This window comes from Sorex fumeus, unplaced genomic scaffold, assembly GCF_029834395.1.
Source record: "Sorex fumeus unplaced genomic scaffold, SorFum_2.1 ptg000086l, whole genome shotgun sequence".
NCBI classification, from domain to species: domain Eukaryota; kingdom Metazoa; phylum Chordata; class Mammalia; order Eulipotyphla; family Soricidae; genus Sorex; species Sorex fumeus.
In genome coordinates this window covers 40,507,015-40,534,080 of record NW_026606143.1, presented here as the reverse complement: position 1 = coordinate 40,534,080, position 27,066 = coordinate 40,507,015, and the positions used below count along the sequence as shown (strand labels likewise).

At 40.9% G+C, this 27,066-nt stretch overlaps 1 long non-coding RNA gene across 1 annotated transcript in view; it reads left to right on the top strand.

Annotated features, from left to right (window-relative positions):
• LOC130039220 (uncharacterized) overlaps nucleotides 1-27,066 on the top strand; it is a 57,269-nt gene that overhangs the window by 13,823 nt on the left and 16,380 nt on the right. The window contains exon 2 of the long non-coding RNA XR_008794855.1: nucleotides 22,629-22,758. This is a non-coding gene — a long non-coding RNA (uncharacterized LOC130039220). The remainder of the gene's footprint in view (nucleotides 1-22,628; nucleotides 22,759-27,066) is intronic.

The window sequence follows — 27,066 nt, the reverse complement described above, 5'->3', positions numbered from 1 at the left end:
GAAGTGCATGAGGTGAAGAATGAATGACAATGGGATCCATTGTGAGCACATACACTCTTTTTTTTAAAAAAAATTTTCCTTTTATTTTATTTAATTTATTTATTTTTATTAGAGTAACACCATGAGATACAGTTGTAGACTTTCAAGTTTTTGTGCTTGGGTTTCAGTTATACAATGGTCGAGTACCCATCCCACCACCAGTGCCCATTCTCCATCCCCACCAATCCCAGTATCCTTCCCACCCCCCCATCCTCCATCCCACCCTGCCTCTGTGGCAGGGCACTCCCTTTTGTTCTCTCTCTCCTTTTGGGTGCTGTGGTTTGCAGAAGAGGCATTGGGTGGCATTTATGTTCGTTCTATAGCCTACTTTCAGCATGCATCTCCCATCCTGGGCAGATCTTCCCAGCACCCTTTATTTGGTGCTCCCTTCTCTATCTGAGCTGCCTTTACCCCTAGAGTGGAGCATATATACTCTTAAATGCAGATGATTCTGGACAACCAGAGAGAGGCTCTTTGAAGTACACACATATGGGATTCATCACCTTATCAGAGGAGATAGTGATAGTAAAGGTTCATTTGTCCAGAAAATATTATTTATGCAATATAACAGGGCTGGAGATTGACTTTGGGAAAACCATCAGTGGTAGAAGGTAGGGGAGAGAATTGATAAAGGAGACTAAGAGAAAATGGGTTAGAGAGAAAGATCCCAGCACGGAAGGGGGTGGTGTCAAGAAGAGTTACTGTTAAACTAAAAAAAAAAAAATAAAACCAAAATTAGAAATGGAAAATCTAATTTGTCAGAACTCTTTTATAACACTCTATAACATAGTGGACACCTTAGAGATGGTTCTTTCTATCTGAAAATAGCTTAGAAGAAACTTTTGGGAAGGAGTGATTTAGAAATATTTGGTTGAAATAAGACACTATTCATCAAAGAGATAACCACTCCAATAAAATAAATTACAATGTTCTTAGTACAAATTTGCCTGTCACCCTGAATAGCAGTAACTTTACTAAACTGAGCCCCGGTATTTCTACTCTAGAACATCAGGGTCACTCTGAATTCTCTTACCTTTTATTTAAGTTCTGATTGATTGTTTCTAACCCCTGCCTAATTTTCTTTCAACTCTCAACTCCATGGCAAGGACTTCACATTTATTGGTGGGATTTCAGTTAAACAGATACAAGATTTTGGCACCAGATACTTACTGTTAACTTTCTGATTCCCCTGAAGATCTTTGGGTGGTAACAGAGTTCTTCATGGAGATATTAAAAGGTTAAGCAAAGAGACACCAAATTTCCATTCTCTGAAGAACTTCCAGAACAAACTAAATGCCCTTTAGCAGTCAAGTTGAAGAGAAAAGAATTAATCTATCAGATGACCTTTAAAATTCCTTCCTGACCTAATAGTTTTCTCTCAACATCAAACAGCATAGAGATTAGGGAATCTCAAGATTGGAAAAACAATTTAGAGTTCATCTCATTTACTTTGTAATAAGTAAAGAGATCTATTCCACTGCTTTATAGAGGAGGAAATTGATAGATTTTAGAAATAGCAAGCATGAAGTTGGGCTGGAGAGATAGTTCGGTGTATAGGGCATTTGGCTTGCACTCAGACTACTTGGGTTCGATCCTGAGCATCCTGTATGATCCCAAGTACTGCCAGGAGTAATTATTGAGTACAGTGCACGGAGTAACCCCTGAGCATCGCCAGGTATCACTCTTGCTCGAGTGGGCCCAGTAACGTCTCCATTGGAGACTTTGTTGTTACTGTGTCTGGCATATTGAATACGTCACGGGGAGCTTGCCAGGCTCTGCCTTGCAGGCTAGATACTCTCAGTAGCTTGCCGGGCTCTCCGAGAGGGGCAGAGGAATCGAACTCGGGTCGGCCATGTTGGCTGCCTGCAAGGCAAACGCCCTACGTGCTGTGCATAAATTTGAGTTTTTAGGATTATTTTTAGAGTCACAGAATAATTGAGGAGAAATAGGGAGTTTCTATATCATTTAAAAATTTTATTTTATTTTTAGTTTTGATTTTGGGTCACTCCCAGCGATGCTCAGGGGTAACTCCTGGAGTAATTCCTGGTGGTGGTGGGGGGAACCATATGGGATGCTGGGAATAAAACCTGGGTCGGCCACATGCAAGGTAAACACCCTACCCGCTGTGCCTATTGCTCTAGCCCCTTCTCTATCATTTATGCCCCTACAGATATAGGAATTCCCCACTGAAAACATCGTTCATGGGAAAGATACATTTCTTGTAATCCACAGTTCTGCATTTATCATTTTTTAGTCTTTCTCATGTTTTTTTTATTAGTGAGACATCATGAGGTACAGTTGTAGACTTACAAACTTTTGTGCTTGGGTTTCAATTATACAATGCTCAAATACTCATCCCTCCACCAGTGCCCATTTCCCACCACCACGAATCCCAGTATCCCTCCCACCCCCCCATCCTCCATCCCACCCTGCCTCTGTGGCAGGGCACTCCCTTTTGTTCTCTCTCTCCTTTTGGGTACTGTGGTTTGCAAAAGAGGCATTGAATGGCAGTCATGTTTGGTCTATATTCTACTTTCAGCATGCTTCTCCCATCCTGGGAGGATCCTCCCAACACCGTTTACTTGGTGCTCCCTTCTCTATCTGAGCTGCCTTTTCCCCTAGCATGTGTGGCTGGCCTCCAAGCCATGGAGCAAACCGCGTGGTACTAATCTCAGCCATTCTTGGGTGTTAGTCTCCTATTTTGTTACTTGATGTTCCCCAGATGAATGCAATCTTTCTATGTCTATCCCTCTTTTTCTGACTCATTTCGCTTAACATGATACTTTCCATGTAGTATCACTTGTATGTAAATTTCATGACTTCATCTTTTATAACAGCTACATAGTACTTCATTGTGTAGATGTGCCAAAGCTTCTTTAATCAGTCATCTGTTCTTGGGCACTCAGGTTTTTTCCAGATTCTGGCTATTGTAAAGAGTGCTGCAATGAACAAACAAGTGCAGATGTCACTTCGACTATACTTTTTTTGCCTCTCTGGGATATATTCCCAGGAGTGGTATTGCTGGGTCAAATGGGAGCTTAGTTTCTAATTTTTTGAGAATCGTCCAATTGAAATCCAAGCACAAAAATTTGTAAGTCTACAACTGTACCTCATGGTGTTTCACTAATAAAAATTTTTTTAAAAAATTCTAAACTTTACAAAGCCAAAAAAAAAGTTCCTGCCATAAAGGCAGTTTGGGGAGGGGGGTGGCGGGAGGGAGCTGGAGCCAGTGATGGAGGAAAGGAGACACCGGGGAAAGGATCAATGTTGGAACATTGCATGCTTGGAACTCAATCACAGATAACTTTGTAATTCATGGTGATTCGATAAAATTTTTTAAAAAATGAACATAAAACATTTACTGTTTTTTGCCTTTGTATCCCTCTCTCCCTCAGCCCTTGGCAGGCACAGATCTTTTTCAGCTATCTAGTTTTCCCTTTTCCAAAATATCATATGTAATTCGAGTCATACACAATGGTGCCTCCAGACTGGGCACGTTCAGGGTGGTATGGCCATAGAACAAAATGGTGCCTTTCAGACGGGCTCCTTTCACTTACCAATGCTTGTCGGGTTCCTCTCAGCCATGCTCAGGCCTTGCTCCTTGTTCTATGTCCAGGGATCACTCCCGGAGGGCTCAAGGAGACCATATGGGGTGCTATAGATGGAAATATATATATATATATAAATATTTATATATTGTAGAAGGAGCTTGAAAGCCCAGGTCGGTGGCTTTCAAGCTCCCTACCCGCTCTCCTACTGCTTCAGACTCTCCAGATATTCTCTGGCTTTGCACGGCTTGATAATTCACATTTATTTAGTTTTAATTTCTCACCTCTTTCTTATTCTTCTAAGTTAAAAAATATTAAAGAAACCAATCTTGTAATTATCTGGCTCTTTACAGAAATCCAAAATCGTGGCCACGTGACATTACATGATTCTCATAACCAGTTATAGAAAACAATATATTTCACAATGCCTTTTCAGCAATTCTGATTGTTTGGGGGGAAATTCTAAACAATAATGGTGCATCTTTTGTCGAAATAATGTAATCAATGTAGAGAAGAGTTAAGTATAAATCATCTGCCTCACAGGCATTTGGAGGGTTGGGAGGGAGGTATATTGGGGTTCTTGGTGGTGAAGAGCCCAGCAAGCTACCGAGAGTATCTCGCCCGCATGGCAGAGCCTGACAAGTTCCCTGTGACGTATTCGATGTGCCAAACACAGTAACAACAAAGTCTCCAATGGAGACGTTACTGGGCCTGCTCGAGAAAATCGATGAACAACGGGAGGACAGTGACAGTGACAGTGGTGGTGAAAAAATGAGTACTGGTGAAGGGAAAGGAGTTTGATCATTGTATGCCCGAGACTTAAACCTGAAAGCTTAGTAACTTTTCCAACAGTGATTCAATAAATAAATATAAAAATAAAAAAAATTAAGGTGGAGTTCATGCCTAATTCAATCAGCTAATCAGAGGCTGAATAAATAGCAGTACTCCTACAAAAATTATTAAAGGACTGTAATTTACAATTCAATAATTACATCTTAGGCATCTATTATTTCAACACTAATCCCCCCACCAAGAAGAGTACAGGAAGTCACAGGTGAACACGCATCAGGGCTTCAGTTATCCTGCTGAGATGGGTGGTGGTAGAGCCATATATCCCAAATTACTTTAATTTTGAAGTGCTAAACAATGCTCCATTGTCTCAGCGTTTCACAGTTTATCACTTCACTTACTGAAGGTTATCTTGGTTGCTTCCAAGTGTTGGCAATTATTAATACATTGATTATAAACATCCATGAGTAGGCTTTTCCATGCAGATAGAAATGAGTGACACTTCAGCTAATTTGGGAAAATAGCAAGAAGTAAATTTGCTGGATTGTGTGGTGAGAGGATGCTTGGTTTTGTAAGAAACTGCCCAATGGCTTCCCATGGACGGGATCAGTTTGCATTCCTCCTAGCAGCGGTTACTCCACATCCTTGTGAGAATTGGGTGTTGTCAGGGTTTGTTGTCATTACTTGGCTTGTCTTTGAATGCTTGAATGATGGTAATTCACATGTCAGAAATGCAGAATGACTTGATGATCAAACAAGGAAGATATGAAAATGACAGCTGGGATAAATCATGTTCGCATCATCCCCCTAGTCTTTGGGCATGCATTCATGCAACAAAAATTTTTCTTTTTGTTTTTGGGTCGCACCTTGTTTTATTTTTATTGAATCACCATGAGAGATAGCTACAAAGCTTTCATGTTTGAGTTTCAGTCATACAACGACCAAACACCCATCCCTCCACCAGTGCACATTTTCTACCATCAGTGTCCCCACCCCCATCCCAACTCTCCCCCTGCGTCTATGGCAGGCAATTTCCCCCATACTTCCTCTCTACTTTTGTGCATTATGGTTTGCAATATAGATATTGTAAGGCTATCACCTTTGGTCACCTTTATCTATATTCAACACACATCTCCCATCCTGAATGATTCCTCCAACCATCACTGACTTAGTGATCCCTTCTCTATTCCAGATGCCTTTTCCCCCAGCTCATGAGGCAGACTTCCAACCATGGAGCAATATTTCTGGCCCTTGTGTCTACTGTCCTTGGGTGTCAGTCTTATAATATGTTATTTTTTATTCCACAAATGAGTGCAGTCATTCTATGTCTGACTTTCTGACTCATTCTCTTTCTGACTCATTTCACTTAGCATGATACTCTCCGTGGCCATCCACTTATAAGCAAATTTCATGACTTCATCTCTCCTAACAGCTGTATAGTATTCCACTGTGTAGATGTATCAAAGCTTCTTTAACCAGTTGCCTCTTCTCAGGTGGGCCACACCCAGTTTTTCTTAGGGCTTACTCCTGGCTGTGTGCTTGGGGGACCATATGGGTGCCGCGGATTGAAATTGGGTTGGCCCTGTAGAAGGCAAGCACCCAATTTGCTATACTATCACTCCAACCTCTGCAACAGAAATCTTCCTGAACATCCATTTCCTCTCTACATTTTCTAGCCTTCCTTCTGGGTTTGGGCATGTGACTGAGTTCTGTTCAGTGGGAATCTGAGCAGAGATGAAGTCTCACTGCATGTATGAGTCATTTAAGAGTCGATGTGCCCCTGCCTTTTTGGACTCTCTTGGCCTAGATGGAGCAGTTTGAGGCTCTGGGCCTCTGTGAATTCGGACCCCAGAATGATTGTGTGGAACAGAAGTCCCTATATCCCTGCACCAGGACATGTAATTTGAACAAGTAATAAAATGTGTTGTGTAAAGCCACTGAGCTCTCAGGGCTAATTTGTTACCTCCACCTAATGTAGACAAACATAGCTCAGATATTTCTTTTTGCTGGCCCTTAGCTTCTCTTTTGTGCCTTAATCCCTTTCTCTAACCCAGTTGCAGTTCCCTTCTCTACCTGTGCCACACTTTTTTTTGTTTTAATGAATCACCATGAGATACAGTTACAGACTTACAAACTTCCATGATTATGTTTGAATCAGACAACGTTCAAGTACCTATCCCTCCACCAGTGCCCATTCTCCACTACCAATGTTCCCAGTATTTCTCCCGCCACTCCCACCCCTCCCCATCCCCTGCCTCTGTGGCAGACACATTCTCTCTTACTCTCTCTATGCTTTTATGTGTTACGGTTTGCAATATAGGTACTAAAAAGCGGCCATCATGTTTGGTCTATCTCATGTGCTGGGAAAAAGGCAGGTGGGATGGAGAAGAGACCACTAAGTAAATGATGATTGGAGGGACCAACTGGATGGTAGATGCATGCTGAAAGTAGACTGTGCTACACTTTCTTTTCAGATCTGTTCTGTGTGGCTGCCTGATCCATATCAACAAGGCTTTGGGAGTCATACCATGCCTATAGGGATTTTGTAGACTTACAATTAATTTATGATGGCTAGTCTTTATCTTTGGGCTCTGTGACTAATTTCTTTTTTAAAATTTTTATTAGTGAGACACCATGAAGTACAGTTGTAGACTTACAAATTTTGTGCTTGGGTTTCGATTATACAATGCTTAAATACCCATCCCTCCACCAGTGCCCATTTCCCACCACCACGGGTCCCAGTATCCCTCCCACCCCCCATCCCCCCCAGCCCATCCTTCCTCTGTGGCAGGGCATTCCCCTTTGTTATCTCTCTCCTTTTGGGTGTTGTGGTCTGCAAAAGAGGCATTGAGTGGCAATCATGTTCGGTCTATAGTCTACTTTCAGCATGCTTCTCCCATCCTGGGAGGATCCTCCCAACACCCTTTATATGGTGCTCCCTTCTCTATCTGAGCTGCCTTTTCCCCTAGCATGTGTGGCTGGCCTCCAAGCCATGGAGCAAACTGCCTGGTACTAACCTCAGCCATTATTGGTTGTTAGTCTCCTATTTTGTTACTTTATGTTCCCCAGATGAATGCAATCTTTCTATGTCTATCCCTCTCTTTCTGACTCATTTCGCTTAGTATGATACTTTCCATGTAGTAGCACTTGTATGTAAATTTCATGACTTCATCTTCTCTAACCGCTACATAGTACTCCATTGTGTAAATGTACCAAAGTTTCTTTAACCAGTCATCTGTTCTCCGGCACTCAGTTTTTTTTTTTCCAGATTCTGGCTATTGTAAAGAGTGCTGCAATGTAATTTCACTCTTCTGCCCTGTTCTTCTGTTGACTCTCCACTGATTTCTCAAAGGTCAACTAATACTGGGCATCTGGTCTTGACGTCTTTCAATAGCAGCACTTTTCACCTGAAAGCTACAGGACAAAACAGTCCATTTTAGTTTTAGAAGGGTTTAACTGATACCAAGTTTATCCTTATGAGGGTTTAATGTGCCCGATGAAAAGTCTTTTATTTGCTAAGCCTCCATTATCTGGATTTGTGAGAATACCTTTTTCTTCCCTGTGGTAGACTTCCAGGTAATTGAAATGGGAATGCTATACATTCCTCTTAATTTCTTCTCTTATATGGCATCTGCTCTTATTTACTTTTAGTTTTTATATAGCTCTACATATATGTGGTATGTATGTATATTTTCACAGAAGAAAAGCCTTCCTGATAATAAAAATTCAGTATGATAAAAGGATATAGTGCTATTTTATTACACATATACTTATAATAATAATAATACACATTTAATACAAAAGATGAACCTCTTTAAAAAACTATAGCACAAACATGGGGTGTATAATTATACCTATAATCCATGTGCTTTTTTATACATCTTTCAGTTTTCTTGGTAAGATTTCACATGGGATTGAAACTTGGCAAAGTCTTAGTCTGACGGCAATTTTTAAAATACAAAATGTGAGAAAAGGAGAAAAAGATCTGTCATATTTTTCAATTACAGGACCACTAACGCAAGGGACAGTCTTCTTTATTTTATTTTCCTTTCCATGGACTCCAAAAGTTGAAAAAATAGACACTTGGAAAAAATAAAGTCCCAGCCACCATTCAACTTTAACAAATCTTTTTATAGATATTTAAATGAAAGAGATAACCAGTCAGTGACTTCTCAAAGTGAAGGAGTTCACAGTAATTTAAAAGTACACTTAAAGAGGTCATTCTGCCATGAAATTTTCCAGTCATTTTTGCCTTCTAAAGCAGTATTACACGTACCTTCAAATCTTTTCTAGTTCAGAGGGGCTCTGGGAGCCTGTTACTGCCATTTTGTTCCAATTAGCTAAAATACCTTAAAAAAATCTCACCGTGACTGGGCTTTCACTGCCTCTTCATTTCTCTCCTTGTCAAAGCAGTCTGATTACACTAAAGCAGCAGGACAAAAGGAGCAGATATGTATAGAAACAGAAGAAATGTTTAGTGGGTATGTTCACTGTGACATCACAGGAAGCGTAGTGTGAGCCTGGGTGTTGGGAGAAGTGTCACTGACCAAAAACAGGATAGGGGTAGGTCACCAAGGGAAGATGCCTCCTCATGTCAACCTGGTTCATACTTTCTTGGCTTATGGCCTTTACATTTTTTCCCTTTTTTGTCTTCCCCCTACTTACCACTCAATTCTTTCATTTTCTCTTTTCCTTTCAAAGTTTTAGTCCTTTCTCTGCCTTCCCAAATTCTTTTTATTCGTCTAACCTTTTTTAAAAAAATTTTTTTAGTTCACACCCGGCAATGCACAGGGCTACTACTCCTAGGATGAGGAAGGAATATCCTCCTCTGTCAGGGAGAGGGAGTAACAATATGCACGATGCTCCAACTGCTTGATACGTAGAGTCCAGGGATTTTACCAGGCATAAGGGGAGGATATCACAAAGGTATCATGACCTGACACAACAGGTAAACTCCCAAATCTCCAGAAAGAAGCCAATGTTTAGAATACCAGATGGCAAAACAATCAACCACTAATAGACGTTTAAGTCAAAACTTCCAGGCTCTGGGCAATGAATAACTTTGTACCAAGGCTGATGGTAGCCTCAAAGACTGCTACATTAACTCCTGTACAGAACAGACTGTGATAAGCTGGTGTGGGGAACCAGAGATTAAAAGTAGGAAGAGTTGGGGCTCGAGCGATAGCACAGCAGGTAGGGCATTTGCCTTGCACATGGCTGATCCAGGTTCGATTCCCAGCATCCCATATGGGCCCCCAAGCACCGCCAGAAGTAATTCCTGAGTGCAAAGCCAGGAATAACCCCTGTGCAATATCGGGTGTGACCAAAAAAAAAAGGAGATAAAAAAAGGTTAGGGGCTGGAGTGACAACACAGCGGGTAGGGTGTTTGCCGTGCACGAGTCCAACCTGGGTTCGATTCCCAGCATCCCATATGGTCCCCCGAGCACCACCAGGAGTAATTCCTGAGTGCATGAGCCAGGAGTAGTAGCCCTGTGCATTGCCGGGTGTGACCTAAAAAAATTTTTTTAAAAAAAGGTTAGACGAATAAAAAGAATTTGGGAAGGCCATCCATGTTGCTGCAAATTTTCTGATTTTGTTATTTCTTAGAGCTGCATAGTATTCCATTGTGTATGTATACAGCAATGCTTTGATCCATTCATCTGTAGTTAGATATTTGGGTTGTTTTCATATCTTGGTTATTATACTCAGTGTGTGGATAAACATAGGTGTGCATATATCCTTCAAATGAGTGTTTTTGTGATTTAGTGATAGATATCAAGAACTGGTATTGTTGGATCATATTGGAGTTCTATTCCTATTTTTCTCAGGGATCTCTACATTGTTTTCCATAAAGGTTGACCCAGATGATATTCCCACCAACATTGGATGAGAGCTCCTTTCTCCTCACAACCCCATTAATACTGGCTATCTCCAGACTTTTGATAAGTGCTATTCTCACAAGTGTGACGTGACATCTCATTGTTGTTTTGATTTTCATTTCCCTCATCATGAGTGTCAATGAACACTTTTTCATATGCCTGTTGGCTATCCATATGTCTTCTTTGGGGAAGTATCTGTTCATCACCTTGCCCTATGGGGTCATTGAATTTTTTGTTGTTAAATTTTGTGAGTACTTTATAGATGTTCAATATCAACCCTTTATCTGGCATATTATGTACAAATATTAAGACATTTATTTTTAAATAAAAATGTTTACTTGTCACTTATTTAAGATAGGACTCTAAAATCTTTATGTTGGTGTTGAATTTTGAGGAAATTATTTTGAAATATTCCTGAATTCAGTTTTTGTAAAAGCTGAGATTTTGTTTCTTCTCTACTGAATCTGGAAAGTATGTTATCTTTCCCTAGAAGATGGTAAAAGAATAGTGTGACAAAAATATATTCAAGCTCAACTACTACAGAAATAGGTGATAGTGGGTAGAAATGATACAGAATAAGAATAACAGGCAGCCATGGTTTATGTTAGAACTGGAAGGAATATGAGATTTTACCTGAACTTATTTCTTCATTTTACATTAAGCTATTGCTACATTGCTAATGATAAAAAGCAGCAATAAATATGAATTCATAATAAAAGATTAGTTTGTTTTTTAAATCCTAGAGGCTATTTTCTTGTTTTGCATGTTTGGGGAAATTTGTAGCAGTACAAGTTGAGTAATTCAGGAATAGAAAAGCCTCTACGTTTGATATGATTGAGGAGAATGGCTTGATCTCACCAAGCCGACTTCTATGGAATTAAATCAAGTAAGTTGTATTCAGATCAATTCATTAAGGATTTAGCACCAGTTATTTCCCTGTATTTTTTTTTCTTTTTGGGTCACACCTGGTGATGCAGAGGGGTTACTCCAACTCTGCACTCAGGATACTGGGGACATAGCACTGTAGCACTGTTCTCCCGTTGTTCATCGATTTGCTCGAGCAGGCACCAGTAATGTCTCACTCACAACAAATTGTGAGACTTGTTGTTACTGTTTTTGGCATATCAAATACATCATGGGTAGCTTGCCAGGCTTTGCCATGTGGGCAAGATACTCTCGGTAGCTTGCCAGGGTCTCCGAGAGGGGCGGAGGAATTGAACCCAGGTCAGCCACATGCAAGGCAAACGCCCTGCCCGCTGTGCTATTGCTCCAGCCCACTGGGGACATAAAAGTAAAAGTAAAGTAAGGCCCTCCCGTTGATCGTCGATTTGCTCGAGCGGGCCCAGTAACGTCTCCATTGGAGACTTTATTGTTACTGTGTCTGGCATATCGAATACTCTCGGTAGCTTGCCGGGCTCTCCGAGAGGGGCGGAGGAATCGAACTCGGGTCGGCCATGTTGGCCGCTTGTAAGGCGAACGCCCTACCCGCTGTGCTATCGCTCCAGCCCGTGCTTAGGTGCTGGAAAATGTACCCTAGTGGAGGGAATGGGTGTTTGGTCACTGTATTACTGAAACTCATTTGGGATGGGATGTGTGCTAAAAGTAGATAAAGGACCAAACGTGATAGCCTCTCAGTATCTATATTGCAAACCATAATGCCCCAAAGTAGAAATAGAGTATGGGGGAAATTGCCATAGAGGTGGGGAAGGGTTGGGACGTGAGGGATACCGAGGACATAGGTGGTGGAAAATGTGCACTGGTGGAGGGATGGGCATTTGGTCATTGTATGACTGAAACTGAAACATGAAAGCTTTATAACTGTATCTCACAGTGATTCAATTAAAAAAAAGTACTCTAGGGGTTGGCTGGAGCAATAGCACAGCAGGTAGGGTATTTGCCTTGCTCGTGGCCGCGTGGCCAACCCGGATTCAATTCCTCTGCCCCTCTTGGAAAGACCGGCAAGCTACCAAGAGTATCCCACCCACACGGCTGAGCCTGGCAAGCTCCTCGTGGCATGTTTGATATGACAAAAACAGTAACAATAAATCTCACAATGGAGACGTTACTGGTGCCAGCTCGAGCAAATCGATGAACGACAGGATGACAGTGCTACATACAGTGCTACTCTAGGGGCTGGAGTGATAGTACAGTGGGTAGGGTGTTTACCTTGCATGTGGCCGACCCGGATTCGATTCCCAGCATCCCATATGGTTCCCTGAGTACTGCCAGGAGAAATTCCTGAGTGCAGAACCAGGAGTAATCCCTGTGCATCACCAGATGATGTGACCCAAAAAGCAAAAAATAAAATAAAATAAAATGTACTCTAGCCACAAAAAATTAAATAAATTAAAAAATTTTGAACTGATAACAGACTTTGTTAACAAAAGGTTTTGAGAATTACTTGACTTTTGGCATAGAAAAATCTGAGAATACTCCAACTCACACCTTGGAATGTACATTATATGCATGATATCTATAGTAATTTGGTATTAACATATACAGAAAGCCTCTTACATATATAATAGGATTCTGGTATTAATTATAATCATTTATTCTTTTTTTTTTTGCTTTTTGGGTCACACCTGACGATGCTCCGGGGTCACTCCTGGCTCATGTACTCAGGAATTACTCCTGGCGGTGCTCGGGGGACCATATGGGATGCTGGGAATCGAACCCAGGTCAGCTGCGTGCAAGGAAAATACTCTTCCCACTGTGCTATCGCTCTCACCCCTATTATCATTCATTCTAAGGAAGTTAATAAAATTTCTTTTTCTGGTATGACTCTGAGAACCTTATCTTGATTTGGTGGTCAAACTTCCTCCTTAGATATTAGCTGAAAAAATAATCCAGCCCATTGGACTGAAAAATGGGAGATGGGTGAGTAGGGTTGGAATATTCCTGTTTAGTTTTATGTTCCATGCAGCCACACGCTTGTGACCTCTTTTTGGGAATTGCTTATGTGTCAGTCAGTAAAGTAGGCTGCATTGCACATTCCACACAGTCAGAATGCCTGATGATAAGAGAGTTAGTAGGGTTTTATTCTTTTCAAATTTTTTGTGACTTGTGTACCCAGTCTATAGTTTATCCTTTAGAATGTTCCATGTGTATGTTAAAAGAATGCTTACTGGGGCTGGAGAGATAGCACAGCGGGTAGGGCATTTGCCTTGAATGCTGCAGACCCGGGTTCGATTCCCAGCATCCCATATGGTTCTCTGAGCACCTCCAGGAGTAACTCCTGAGTGAAGAGCCGGGAGTAACCCCTGTGCATCGCCAGGTGTGACCCAAAAAGAAAAAAAAAAGAATGCTTACTATAAAACGTTTGTTTTGTTTTTTGGGCCACACTTAACTATGCTCAAGGTTTATTCCTGGATCTGTGCTCAGGGATCACTCCTGAATGACTCGGGGGAAGCATATAAGGTGCCAGGTATTGAGCCCAGCTCAGAGGTGAGCAAGGCAAACCTCCTACCCGCTGTACTATCACTCCTGCCCAACCAGGATGGGAGAAGCATGCTGAAAGTAGACTATAGACTGAACATGATTGCCACTCAATGCCTCTTTTGCAAACCACAACACCCAAAAGGAGAGAGAGAACAAAGGGGAATGCCCTGCCACAGAGGCAGGGTGGGATGGGGGGATGGGGGGTGGGAGGGATACTGGGACCCGTGGTGGTGGAAAATGGGCACTGGTGGAGAGATGGGTATTTGATCATTGTATAATTGAAACCCAAGCACAAAAATTTGTAAATCTACAACTGTATCTCATTGTGTTTCACTAATAAAAGTTTAAAAAAGGGGGGGGTTGTATTATGATACAAATTCCAATAAAAAAATAAAAAACTCTCATAGAAGAAAATAAGTTGATTCCAATTAAGTAGTACCCAGTGAAATGTGCTTCAAATCAGTTTGAGATAACCTTGTGCAATGATGTTTCTTCCTATTCTCTGAAGGTGAATTTTACAAGAAGATGCATATTTATGTTGTGAATTATTGAGAAAGAAAATATTGTGCTTGCAGAAATGCTTAAAAATGTAGTGGCCACAAGAATTTTTTTTTATGCGTGATTCTAATAAAAATATTGTTTCTTTTCCCGTTCTGCAACATTTATTTATATAATATGGGTCATTCCTATGCTTGAACTCATTTCACTTTAAAATGATTCATTTACTGCTCATTGGAGGAGCTACACATGCAGATAAGGATCAAATCATCCAGGATATCAATTTTTACTCTTTGCAATATGAAGTTGAAGCAGGAAGCACAAAGCAGCAAAAAAATCACAATATTCAATGTTTTGAGGCATTGTCATGCAGTGTTACAAAGGAACTCCAGGTTTTCACATCATAAAAATTTATAAAATGCATTTATTCCTGTTCTTTCAAACTTTCAGTTTATCTCTCAGGGATAAGAACCTTAAGATGAGATGGACATCTTATAAGATAATTAAAAATAATCAGACCGTGACTGAAATATCTCTATTTTGCTGAAATTAAGAAAGGCCTTTCCCCAAGACTGAATTCCCACCTTTTACGAAACTAAATAGTCAAGATTGTTTTGCCATTCAACTTAATCACCGTTTTCAAAATAATATTAAGGTTCAAGGTCAAGGAGTATTACTGAAATTGTTTTCTCCGCATATTTTAAGAGGTTTATCTTGGAAGTTGTCTTTTCTACCACCCTTAAGTTACTACAAGTGGTTTTCATGGTTTAGAGCACCTGATACTGGCACTCTAAATGAAATGCTCATTTCAATTTGCTAGTATTTTCACACTGTCTGCATCTTTCTTCTTCTTTGGGGATATATTATTATTTACGGCTGTGCCTATTCGGGTCTTTATCATTGAGGATTTGGACCGTCACATTTATTAATTATGATTTTGCTTCTGCGTTGCAAACTTCCAAGAGCTATCTTTGACAAACGAGTCAAACTATCAGTAAGATGTAGTAAAGCTACATTTTCCCCCTGCTGACTCAGTTTTATTATTCCCAGTCTGAGACTGCTATGATCCCAAACAATATTGAAATGTTTGAAGTGATTCAGGAATGGTATATTTGTCAAGTGTTTTGCAGGCACTTGAAAAATATTTTTCAGTTTTAGGATAAATAATCTTCAAATGTCAAACAAATTGGTTTATTTTGATCAAACCTCTGTCGCTGTCACTGTCCTCCCGTTGTTCATCGATGTTCTCGAGCGGGCCCAGTAACATCTTCATTGTGAGACTTCTTTGTTACTGTGTTTGACATGATCAAACCTACAATTGCAAATTTTTAATTTCTGAATACCAACATGTGTTTACTTAACAGGAGTATATTAATAATACTAATGGTGAACTTGTTACTTTTTTTTTTATAATTTCAGTGTCCGAGAACCCAGTTTTTCTGAGCAAAACTTTCCCACTTTTTTCTGTAGCTGGAATGATAGCACAGCAGTAGGGCGTTTGCCTTGCGTGCAGCCAGCCTGGCTGAGCCGGGTTTGATTCCTCTGCCCCTCTCGGAGAGCCTGGCAAGCTACTGAGAGTATTCAATATGCCAAACACAGTAACAAAAAGTCTCAGAATGGAGACGTTACTGGGCCCACTCGAGCAAATCGACGAACAACGGGAAGACAGTGACAGTGACAGTTCTTAATACAATTGTGCTTTCCATTTCTAAAGAAATTTATCTTCTAAAAATTCTATTTTTAATATTTGAGTATGTGACTCTTCTATTAGGATAAAGGTTCAAATAATTAAAAGCAACTTGCTTCCCACCCCATTCTAACCAGGAGAGTATGAGGGTCAAAGTCTATTAAAATGCTTGGCAGTGCCTGTCATAGTGGTAGGCAGAGGGATAGGAGGAGTGGTGGGGGGTGTTGGGAGGGAAACTGAGACCTTTGGTGGTGGGAAAGTACACTGGTGAAGGGACTGTGTTGGAGCATTGATTGAAATCCAATCATGAACAACTTTGTAAATGTGTATGTCACTGTATTCATTTAAAAATATAAAAATAAAATCTATAAACCGGGCAGTTCAACAGACCAGTGGGTTTTGTACAGAACTATCACAGGGTAACTGACTCTTCATCCTACCCACGTTTTTAGACTTGCTTAAACATAACACTCTAGGGGATCTATAAAAAATGGGACCAAAATGGAACCAAAAATTGGGACCAAAAAAAGGGGGGGGACCAAAAAATACTAGGGACCAATAAATGCTTTGGGGGGGCTGGAGCAATAGCATAGTGGGTAGGGCATTTGCCTTGCACACGGTCGACCAGGGTTCGATTCCCAGCATCCCATATGGTCCCTTGAGCACCACCAGGAGTAATTCCTGATGAGCCAGGAGTAACCCCTGTACGTCTCTGGGTGTGACTCAAAAGGCAAAAAACAAAACAAAATAAAACAAAAACCCAACAACAAAAAACCATACCCTCCTCCCCATGCTTTGGCTGTGTGAATTTTGGTTTAAGAGTCTATTTAAGTTTTTCATTTGCTAATTATAGGGACTAAAGGGGAACAGGTGGGACTAGATCAGGACTATGGCCCTACGCAAAAGAATGAAGGTGTGAAGGGTCACATAGATAACCTCGGAGGAATCTCCATATCCTGCATGACCTATGCCCAGATGCTTTAGGACACCAGACAAAAATCATCTCAGCATCCTCTCTCCTGTTTGAAAGGCTAACATTCTTGGAACCTAATGAAGAAAATGGAAACGGACCCTTCCTTGTTAAAAGGGAAAGACCTCTGCCTTTCTCTAGAATTCTTGAAGAGACTCCTCCCATAATTTGGAAGCTTCCCTGTATTCTTTACCCTTTCTTTCTGTTTTTCTTAAGTAAAGTCTTTTCGGGTAGGGCATTTGCCTTGCACGCGTCTGACCTGGGTTTAATTCTTCCCTCCCTCTCAGAGAGCCCGGCAAGCTATCCCACCCACACGTCAGAACGTGGCAAACTTCCCATGGCCTATTCAGTATGCCAAAATCAGTAACAAGAAGTCTCACAATGGAGACGTTACTGGGGCCCACTCGAGCAAATCGATGAACAATGGGAGGACAGTGCTACAGTGCTACAGTGATGAACTCAGCCATTTGTCTCAGTTCCCTTGCTTTCAGTCTTAACTACTTGAGGACAGGAACCTGAGTGTGCTTGCTACAACACTAGTACCTGCACAGCAGACAAGACATTGCACAGAATCCAAGAGACCTGAATACAGCAACATTTGATAATACAATTCTTATAATTTTGATCTTTTAAATTTGGATTTTTCTCTATCACCTAGCACAATAAATATAAAAATAACAATTAATAGAGGGTTCCTTTGTCACAACATCCCTGCTAGCACCAATTGTTTCTGGTCTTTTGGACATAGGCCTAACAACCTTTCTCAACCTGTTTGGTAAATCTTTTAAAATTAAATTATTTTTACAAAGCTATTCATGATTGAGTTTCAGTCATCCAATGCTCCGACATCCATCCCTCCACCAGTGTAATTTCCCAGCACCAGTGCCCCCAGTTTCCCTCCTACCCCTCCAAATCCCCCAGTACAGGTACTTTTAAGGAGAATATAAAATTAGGAATTTTATTAGTACACTCTCCAGAGCACTTGAAACCTCCAAAAGTAGGCATCTCTTTTAGAAGGAGTGACTTCTCATTTTTTTTCTTTTTCTGGGTCACACCCGGCGATGCTCAGGGGTTACTTCTTGGTTTGCACTTAGGAATCACTCCTGGCGGTGCTCAGGGGACCATATGGGATGCTGGGAATCGAACCCAGGTTGGCCACATGCAAGGCAACCGCCCTACCCTCTGTGCTATTGCTCCAGTCCATGACTTCTCAATTTATGATCTCTTTAAGAGATTGCAGTGGTTCTTGTCTATTTTATTCTAAGCAAATTTACACAATGTGGGTGGTATTTCAAGTTAATCATTTTCTTTTGAGATGGAGGGGTGAGGAAAAGAACTTCTTGCTTCCGGATTTTATATGCAATTTTGGCCAAACATCTAACATCCAAAGTGTATGTGGGCCTCATGGCTGAAGCCACTCCATGACTCAGGTGCCATTTGCAATGTCTATTAGTCCCTTGCCAAGCAGCATACTGATGCCAGAACATGTCTTATGATAATCACCAAAGTTCTCTTTACCTTAGGTATGCTTGCTTTCGCCCCCACCCCCAGCAACGGGTCTTGGCAACTTAAAGATAGTTGGCACATGACTAGCTATTAGTAATGTGTTCTCCCTCTGGGCGTCAGTTCCCCAAGGCCTCTGAGCTAATCACAGTTTAATGATATTTAAAAAAGACAAATTGTCTTGGAGAAAATGTTTCTCCTTTGGAGGCATCTATAAATGAACTTACGGAAAATACAGAAGTCTTATAAGTCACTTGGATTTTTCCTAAACCGAGTTAGGATAGAAGGTCCATTTATTGCTGCAGATGATGTGGGATAAATTTTAAGGGCTTCCTGGTAGGCTCAATTTCCTGCTTATTCTTGGAGATAAATCTTGATAAACCTTCATTTACTACTGATTCTTCTTTTGTTGAAGAATTTATGCTATTCTTTATTCACATAAAAGTTTAATTAAATTGGATTTTTTTCTTTTTGGGTCACACCCAGCGATGCACAGGGGTTACTCCTAGTTCATGCACTCAGGAATTACTCCTGGCAGTGCTTGGGGGACCATATGGGATGCTGGGAATTGAACCTGGGTTGGCTATGTGCAAGGCAAATGCCCTACCTGCTGTGCTAATGCTCCAGCCCCAACTCAGGGATTTAAAAAATATTTTAAGATTTAAATGAATTATTTCACAGGGTTTTCATTTTTTAAAGAAGCAGCCGAGTCTCTGCTATGGAGCTATTAAGCAATTTCAAGCACTAAGTAATTTTATTTTTTGTGTTAATTGTGGATATATTTGGCATAAAGGTTAACATGATTCAAAGCTCTACTAGACAGTTGACAGTGAAATCTGAGATAAGTGATTACTGAGTAAAAGGAGACAGCTGAAGAGAAATTGCAAGGATTGTTGAAAGATAGTAATATCTTTATCACAAGGCATTTTAAAACTTCAAGTTCATATGAGCACCAATGATTTGGAAGGAGGCATCACCAAACAGGAGTAGTTATGAGTGCTGCACCTGTAAGAGTTCAAGACTTTAGACAGAAAAGGCAAAGCAGAGCAAAGAGCTTATTGATGGACTCTAGCTGAAGGTATATTGATCTTTGCTTAACGTACACTTGGATGCTTGTGATTGGTTGTCATTAGTGTTTTGATTTTGTCACCTTGAGGCCCTTAAAGACTTAGCTTTGGGTTTGTTTATGTAGACCTCCGTGAGAGCAGAGTGACTTCCATCTAAAATCCTTCTTGAATTAAAGCATCTCATTTTAAACTTTCAGACAAATTAGACCTCTATCAGGTCAATTTCTTTTTTTTTTTTTTTGCTTTTTGGGTCACACCTGGCGATGCACAGGGGTTACTCCTGGCTCTGCGCTCAGGAATCACCCCTGGCAGTGCTCAGGGGACCATATGGGATGCTGGGAATTGAACCTGGGTCGACCGCGTGCAAGGCAAATGCCCTACCTGCTGTGCTATTGCTCCAGCCCTATCAGGTCAATTTCTGATGTCAGCTAATTTCATATGTGAATTTCTCCATTATGAAACTGATGTCCTTTACCAAACTGTGGTTTGTTTTATCTCTTGAATTTAGAACTTATACTCTTTTAGGCTTGACAGTTGCTGTTTATCTTATAAAATTTTAAGCATCAGAAAAACAGGTTTGACCAGCTAGTTCGGGGGTCAGAAGCACATGAATTATAGGCACAAGGCCCCGAGATTGATCCCCAGCACTTCTTGGCTCCCCAAGTACCCTTGGATGTATCTTTGTTTATTTATTTATTTATTTATTTATTTATATTTATTGAATCACTGTGGGAAAGGTTACAAAGCTTTCAGGTTTAAGTCTCGATCATGCAATCATCAAACACCTTTCCCTTCACCAGTACTTATTTTTTCAAGGGCTGGAGCAATAGCACAGTGGTAGGGCGTTTGCCTTGCACGCAGCCAACATGGCCGACCCGAGTTCGATTCCTCCGCCCCTCTTGGAGAGCCCGGCAAGTTACCGAGAGTATCTCGCCTGCATGGCAGAGCCTGACAAGCTCCCCGTGACATATTCAATGTGCCAAACACAGTAACAACAAAGTCTCCAATGGAGACGTTACTGGGCCCGCTCGAGCAAATTGATGATCAACGGGAGGGCCTTTACTTACTTACTTACTCTTCCTCTACTTGAACATAAATAAAAACAGTGAATAATAATTTCAACTTCTAGTTCTAGATCTGCAGTCCTAAGATAGCAAAGAAATTCTTTTCCCTTTTATTTTTTTCAGAATCCTTTCAAATCTATCAGAAATTCAGGCATGACCATATAATTTCTTAATTAATAACACTTTTGTATAATTTGTGAAAGAAGTCTTATGACAACCAGAATTACTTTGATTAAATTCAACATTAATAATGATCTGGTAATGATGCAGAGTAATGATGCAGTGGGTAGGGTACTTGCTTTGCATGTGCCCAATCCCTGGCATCCCTCATAGTCCCCTGAGCATTGCCAGGAGTGATTCCTGAGTACTGAGCCGGGAATAAACCTTGAGCACTACTGGGAGTGACCCCCCAAAACCAAAAATAAAGACGTGGTAAAGTATGAGCCGTACCCACCGATGAATCAGCTCTGTGTCATGCTCTCTTTCCTACTGCAATAACATTGATTCCCCTGGATATCATGGTACCCATACAATTTTGCCGCATGTGCTAAGGGGAAGAGATAATAGTCTGCTGGGTAGAGGGAGAGGCAGGCAAAATGGAATCTCTCCATGTACTGTGACCTTGGCAAGTCACACACACGGTCAAAATGGCTTTGAGTGGAAACAGGCACAATAAATAAAGAAGTAGTTCTGGGAAAGTTAACAGGAGTGAAGAACTGAGGGAGCAAGCAGAGATGAGCCTGAGTACAGATTGAGCTTGCCTGAGTGCATCGCACTGGAAGCACTAAACCAGCGGTCAGAACCACGAGAAGGGAGGGTTGATGGTGGGGAAGAGAGATAAAGTCATCTAAGGATGGGAGGGGAACTAAGACTCAAAGCAGGGGAAGCTCAGATAGAGAAGAGAGCACCAAATGAAGGGTGTTGGGAGGACCCTCCCAGGGTGGGAGAAGCATGCTAAAAGTAGTCTATAGACCAAACATGATTGCCACTCAATGCCTCTCTTGCAAAACACAGTACCCAAAAGAAGAGAGAGAGAACAAGGGGGAATACCCTGCCACAGAGGCAGGATGGGATGGGGGGGATGGGGCGTGGGGGGGGGATGCTGGGACCCGTGGTGATGGATGACGGGCACTGGTGGAGGGATGGGCACTTGATCATTGTATAACTGAAACCCAAGCACAAAATTTGTAAGCCTATAACTGTACCTCATGGTGTTTCACTAATAAAAAATAAAATAAAATAAAATTTTAAAAAAAGCAGAGTTATAGAAGGGAAGGGGGAAAATGATCAGTGGTTTTTATTTGTGGAGGAATCGAACTCTGGTCGGACCTCTCGGAGAGCCCGGCAAGCTACCAAGACTATCTCGCCTGCACGGCAAAGCCTGGCAAGCTCCCCGTGGCGTATTCTATATGCCAAACACAGTAACAAGTCTCACAATGAAACACAGTAACAAGTCTCACAATGTTACTGGGCCCGTTCAAGCAAATTGATGAACAATGGGAGGACAGGGACAGGAGAGGGGGTGGGTGGGGGTGGTTTATTTGCATGCAAATCCAAAGTTGGAGAAAAGGAATTTGGGGTATCCTTTGGGGAAACGTGTATTTCCTCCGCAGTGACTGAGGGCTTATTTAGCAAAAGCAAAAGCTGTCAGGTCTCATATCTTTTTATGCAAACCTATCCTGTTGTTCTTTTGTTGCTTAGGGAATACTATAGAGAATTGGTGCCTTGTTAATCTATGGAAGACTTCTATCCATCTAATATTCCCTTAAGAGCAAAATACATTCCAGGAGTTTAATGGCTATTTTCCAATAACCTTATAGCTCTTTGGTTATGCTGGCATACTTAACTTCTGTTTGTAATGAAATGTGTTTCTCTCCATAGTGATTTTTTGCTCTAGTAAATATTTGTTCGCATGGAGAAATGTGAAAGGAGTGTGGTATTTCATTTCCAGTACTTTCATAAGGTTAATCATTATTCATATTTAGAGTAGAAGAGGTAGAAAGGTCTGAGAGAAAAAAACATGTGTGACCTTCCCGTGAGAATTCTTGCAATGAGTAAAACTGAGCAAATCATACTCCTCTTGAAAAATATAAAGCACATTCTCTGCTGAGAAGAAACTCAAAGTAAGATATCATTTCTCTTCTAGATGGATGGAAAAGAGACCAAGAGAACAAAATCGATGACTTAATGACTTAACTTCATCCAGAGAGTGGAAAGTAAAATGCAGGATTCCACCCCCTGCCCTTCTATTTCATCTTTATCTTTGAAAACTACAGGTGAGTGCTTGTAATAATTTTATTTTATTTTATTTTTTTCCTTGGGTTTCAATTATGCAATGATCGAATACCCATCCCTCCACCAGTGCCCGTTCTCCACCCCACCGATCCCAGTATCCCTCCCACCCCCCACCCCCACCCCCGTCCTCCTCATTCCACCCTACCTCTGTGGCAGGGCATTCCCATTTGTTCTCTCTCTCTCCTTTTGGGTGCTGTGGTTTGCAAAAGGGGCATTGAGTGGCAATCATGTTCGGTCTATAGTCTACTCTCATCACACATCTCCCATCCATTTGGTGCTTCCTTCTCTATCTGAGCTGCCTTTCCCCCCAGCGTGTGCAGCTGGCCTCCAAGCCACGGAGTAAACCTCCTGGTACTTAAAACCTGGTACTCTGCTATGCTTGGTTGTTAGTCTCCTATTTTGTTACTTTATTTTCCCCAGATGAATGCAATGGAATACTATGCAGCTGTTAGAAAAGATGAAGTCATGAAATTTACATACAAGTGGTACTACATGGAAAGTAGTCAGAATGAGAGGGACAGACGTAGAAATGAGTCAGAATGAGAGGGACAGACATAGAAATGAGTCAGAAAGAGAGGGACAGACATAGAAAGAGCGCTTGTAATCATTTTAAAGACCGCCTAAGTGGCTATGAAAACAGAAACAGGCCGAAATAGCAGCACTTATTTGACTCAAAGATTGCTTTCGTTTTCTTGTCAATAGAATCACAATGATATTGCTTTCCTATTCATCAATTTGGAAATGTGTGACTTGAACTTTTGCAGTCTATCTCTGTGTGTTACATACATCTAAAGAGGTTGTTGCATGGCACCAGGTCCTCGCAAGCCAACTGTGACAAGAGCAGCAGTCACAGCCAGAGCGGATGACAGCTCCTTTGTTTAAGCAACACTGAACTGCACTTTCCAGATTTTCTAATTAATCTCTAGATCAGATTAATTAGAGATATTCTTAGTATTTTATGACTATGGAATCTGAGCATGGAGTTGCTGAGACATTGTATGAAGTTCATCTCTCTAATATGACTAGTTCAAGTTTCTCTCTGATGATAGATTTTTTTTATGAATATGATACATTTTTTTATTTTTTATTTTTTGCTTTTTGGGTCAAACACGGCGATGCACAGGGGTGACTCCTGGCTCTGCACTCAGGAATCACCCCTGGCGGTGCTCAGGGGACCATATGGGACGCTGGGAATTAAACCTGGGTTGGCCGCATGCAAGGCAAATGCCCTACCCGCTGTGCTATTGCTCCAGCCCCTGAATATGATACATTTAAAAAATATATATATTAGTGGTAAAGGCCCTCCCGTTGATCGTCGATTTGCTCGAGCCGGCCCAGTAACGTCTCCATTGGAGACTTTGTTGTTACTGTGTCTGGCATATCGAATACTCTCGGTAGCTTGCCGGGCTCTCCGAGAGGGGCGGAGGAATCGAACTCGGGTCAGCCATGTTGGCTGCGTGCAAGGCAAACGCCCTATCGCTGTGCTATCGCTCGCCATGAGGTACAGTTGTAGACTTACAAATTTTTGTGCTTGGGTTTCAATTATACAACGATCGAGTACCCATCCCCCCACCAGTGCCCATTTTCCACCACCATAAATCTTTTAAATTATGGAATCTATTATGTAATTGATAAACTGAGCTTTGATTGGAGTACACCAGATTCTTTGATATGTATAGTTTTCTGAAACAATACTAAGAATGTGGAGTAAGGCAAGTAGAAATTATTCAGATCAGAGATTAGAGAGACAGTACAGTGGGTAGGGCACTCACCTTGCACACAGTCAACCCAGGTCAAATCTCCAGCATTCTGTATGGTCCCCAGCACCATCAGGAATAACTGCTGAATGTGGTTCCAGGACTATGCCCTGAGCACCATTAGGTGTGGATCAAAAACCAAACCAAAAAAATGATCCAATTCATACAGGGTTTTGGCATAGCGGTACTTACTAAGTGACCCCCTGTCTTATATCTATTAACAATGGTTTAGTGAGAAGGACTTCAGAAGCTGCAGTTTTCAAGCTAGTAATTCAGGTAATAGAAGACCACGGATACTCAGTTCACAAAATACTAGTAGAAGAAATGTGAAAAGGCACATTTCTCAGTTTAGGGACCTGGAAGTGCACAGTCACATTCAGAGTAGACAAATTCTTTAAAGCGACGTGTATTGTCTCCAAACTTATCTTTTAACATGTCACCTCAGCAACAAAAGATGATTGCTTATGTATGTATGTATTAGTATGTGTGTTTATCTTACAGAATATTTATACCCCTACTACTGAATTAATGTATTACAGTATCTTAAAGGAAAGGGGTTTTTTTGGGGGGTGGGTGTTTGGTCCACATTAGGTGATGTTTGAGGCTTACTCTGGGCTCTGCGCTCAAGAATCACTCTAAGTTGCATGCTGAAAGTAGACTATAGGCTGAAAATGATTGCCACTCAATGCCTCTTTTGCAAACCACAGCACCCAAAAGGAGAGAGAGAACAAAAGGGAATTCCCTGCCACAGAGGCAGGGTGGGATGGGGGTGATGGGGGGTGGGAGGGATACTGGGATCAGTGGTGGTGGAGAATGGGCACTGGTGGAGGGACGGGTACTCGATCATTGTATAACTGAAACCCAAGCACAAAAATTTGTTTAAGTCTACAACTTTACCTCATGGTATTTCACTAATAAAAATTTTAAAAAAAGTGAAACAGGAAAAAAAAAAGAATCACTCTAAGCAAGGGCTCGGAAGACCCTGAGGCCATTTGGCCAGGCTCAAGGGACCGTGTGGGATGCTGGGGATTGAACCTGCGCAGGCAGCATACAATGCAATACCTTACCACTGTACTACTGCTCTGGCCCTTTAAAGGATGCTTTTAAACATACATCAAGTTTAGTATAATTTTGTGAAATAATGGATTGAGTATTGTCTCATGGTTTTAATGATACTGAAAAATACGATTGTGTTTTGTTTGTTTTTATGATCTGAATGTTTAATTTTTAAAGTGTTTTCCAAATTGTGATGACCTCATGCTACCATTAGCTAATTTCTAAGGGGGAAAATATGTTTGTGGTGAGATTGCTGGTTAACAGAAATGAATGTTAATCAATATTTAGCTGTATTCTTAATTTAGTTTTTATGTGGCTGATTTCTCCTCAGATCTGATTCTATCAGCTTTTCAGGGTATCACAGCAGATTGGTGTAATACAGTATCAATGATAATAAAATTATAATTTTAGATAAAATAGAGAACATGCCAGGATATGTTACTAATAGTACTCTTTTTTATTAATGAGAAAGTTATTTTATCTATATTTGTCTTTGTATTTGTCTGTATTTACATGTCTCTTAATATATGTATGTATGTATGTATACACACATACTGAATCATAATGTGAAATGAAATGTGGCAGACAGCTTAAGTGTTTGATTACATCAAGTTAATTTTATTCAGAACTTGTCGTTGTTGAAAGGCTTCTACCAGAAGAAGGAAAAACATACGTTACTTTTCCTTACCTTTCTCTTGAATAGTATTTCTTTCAATCCTTTGCACAGAACATTTGCGGAGGGCCACACCAAGCAGTTCTGGGGGGTGGGGAGATACTTCTGGCTCTGTGTTCTGGGAACCATGTGTTGTTAGGGATCAAACCCAGTTTGAATTCATGCAAGACAAGTGCCTTAATGCCAGAACTCTCTCTGGATTTATAGAAAACTTTACAAGACGTTCATATGTCATGTAACCGTTCATTTAGTTTCAGCTAGCAAATATAATTCATAAATTCACTTAGCAAGACACATATCAACTGCAACAGAACAAAAATATTCTAAGCTCTAAAAATTCATTCTAAGTTCTGACAGACCTTCTGGTAACTTTTAGGAAATTTTCAGCAACTTCCTGGTTCATGAACTTTAGATATCCTAAGAGAGAGTGCCGATTATAATTCTTATACAACCTATTAGCAAAGCATAATTTCTTTATTAACTTAGACAAAAATATATTTAAATAAATGTGTGAATACTTTTATAGTGCAGCCTGGTGGATTGCCTTGCTGTAGTCATACCTTTTTCTTTGTCCTCATCTCACACCTTTCCCATACTTATTCATCTTCTCTCCTCTAAGAAGACAGAACATGTCAAATATCTGCCCCAGAACATTGAGCCTGGCATTTCTTTATATTGTGAAACCGGAGACTGGCTCTTGGTCCTCATCTAGGACTTAACTCAAAAGATGCCATCTTGATGAGGCATCACAAAGCACTATTTTTGTAGAGTCCTTTCTCTCTCCATATGGCCAGTCACTCTTT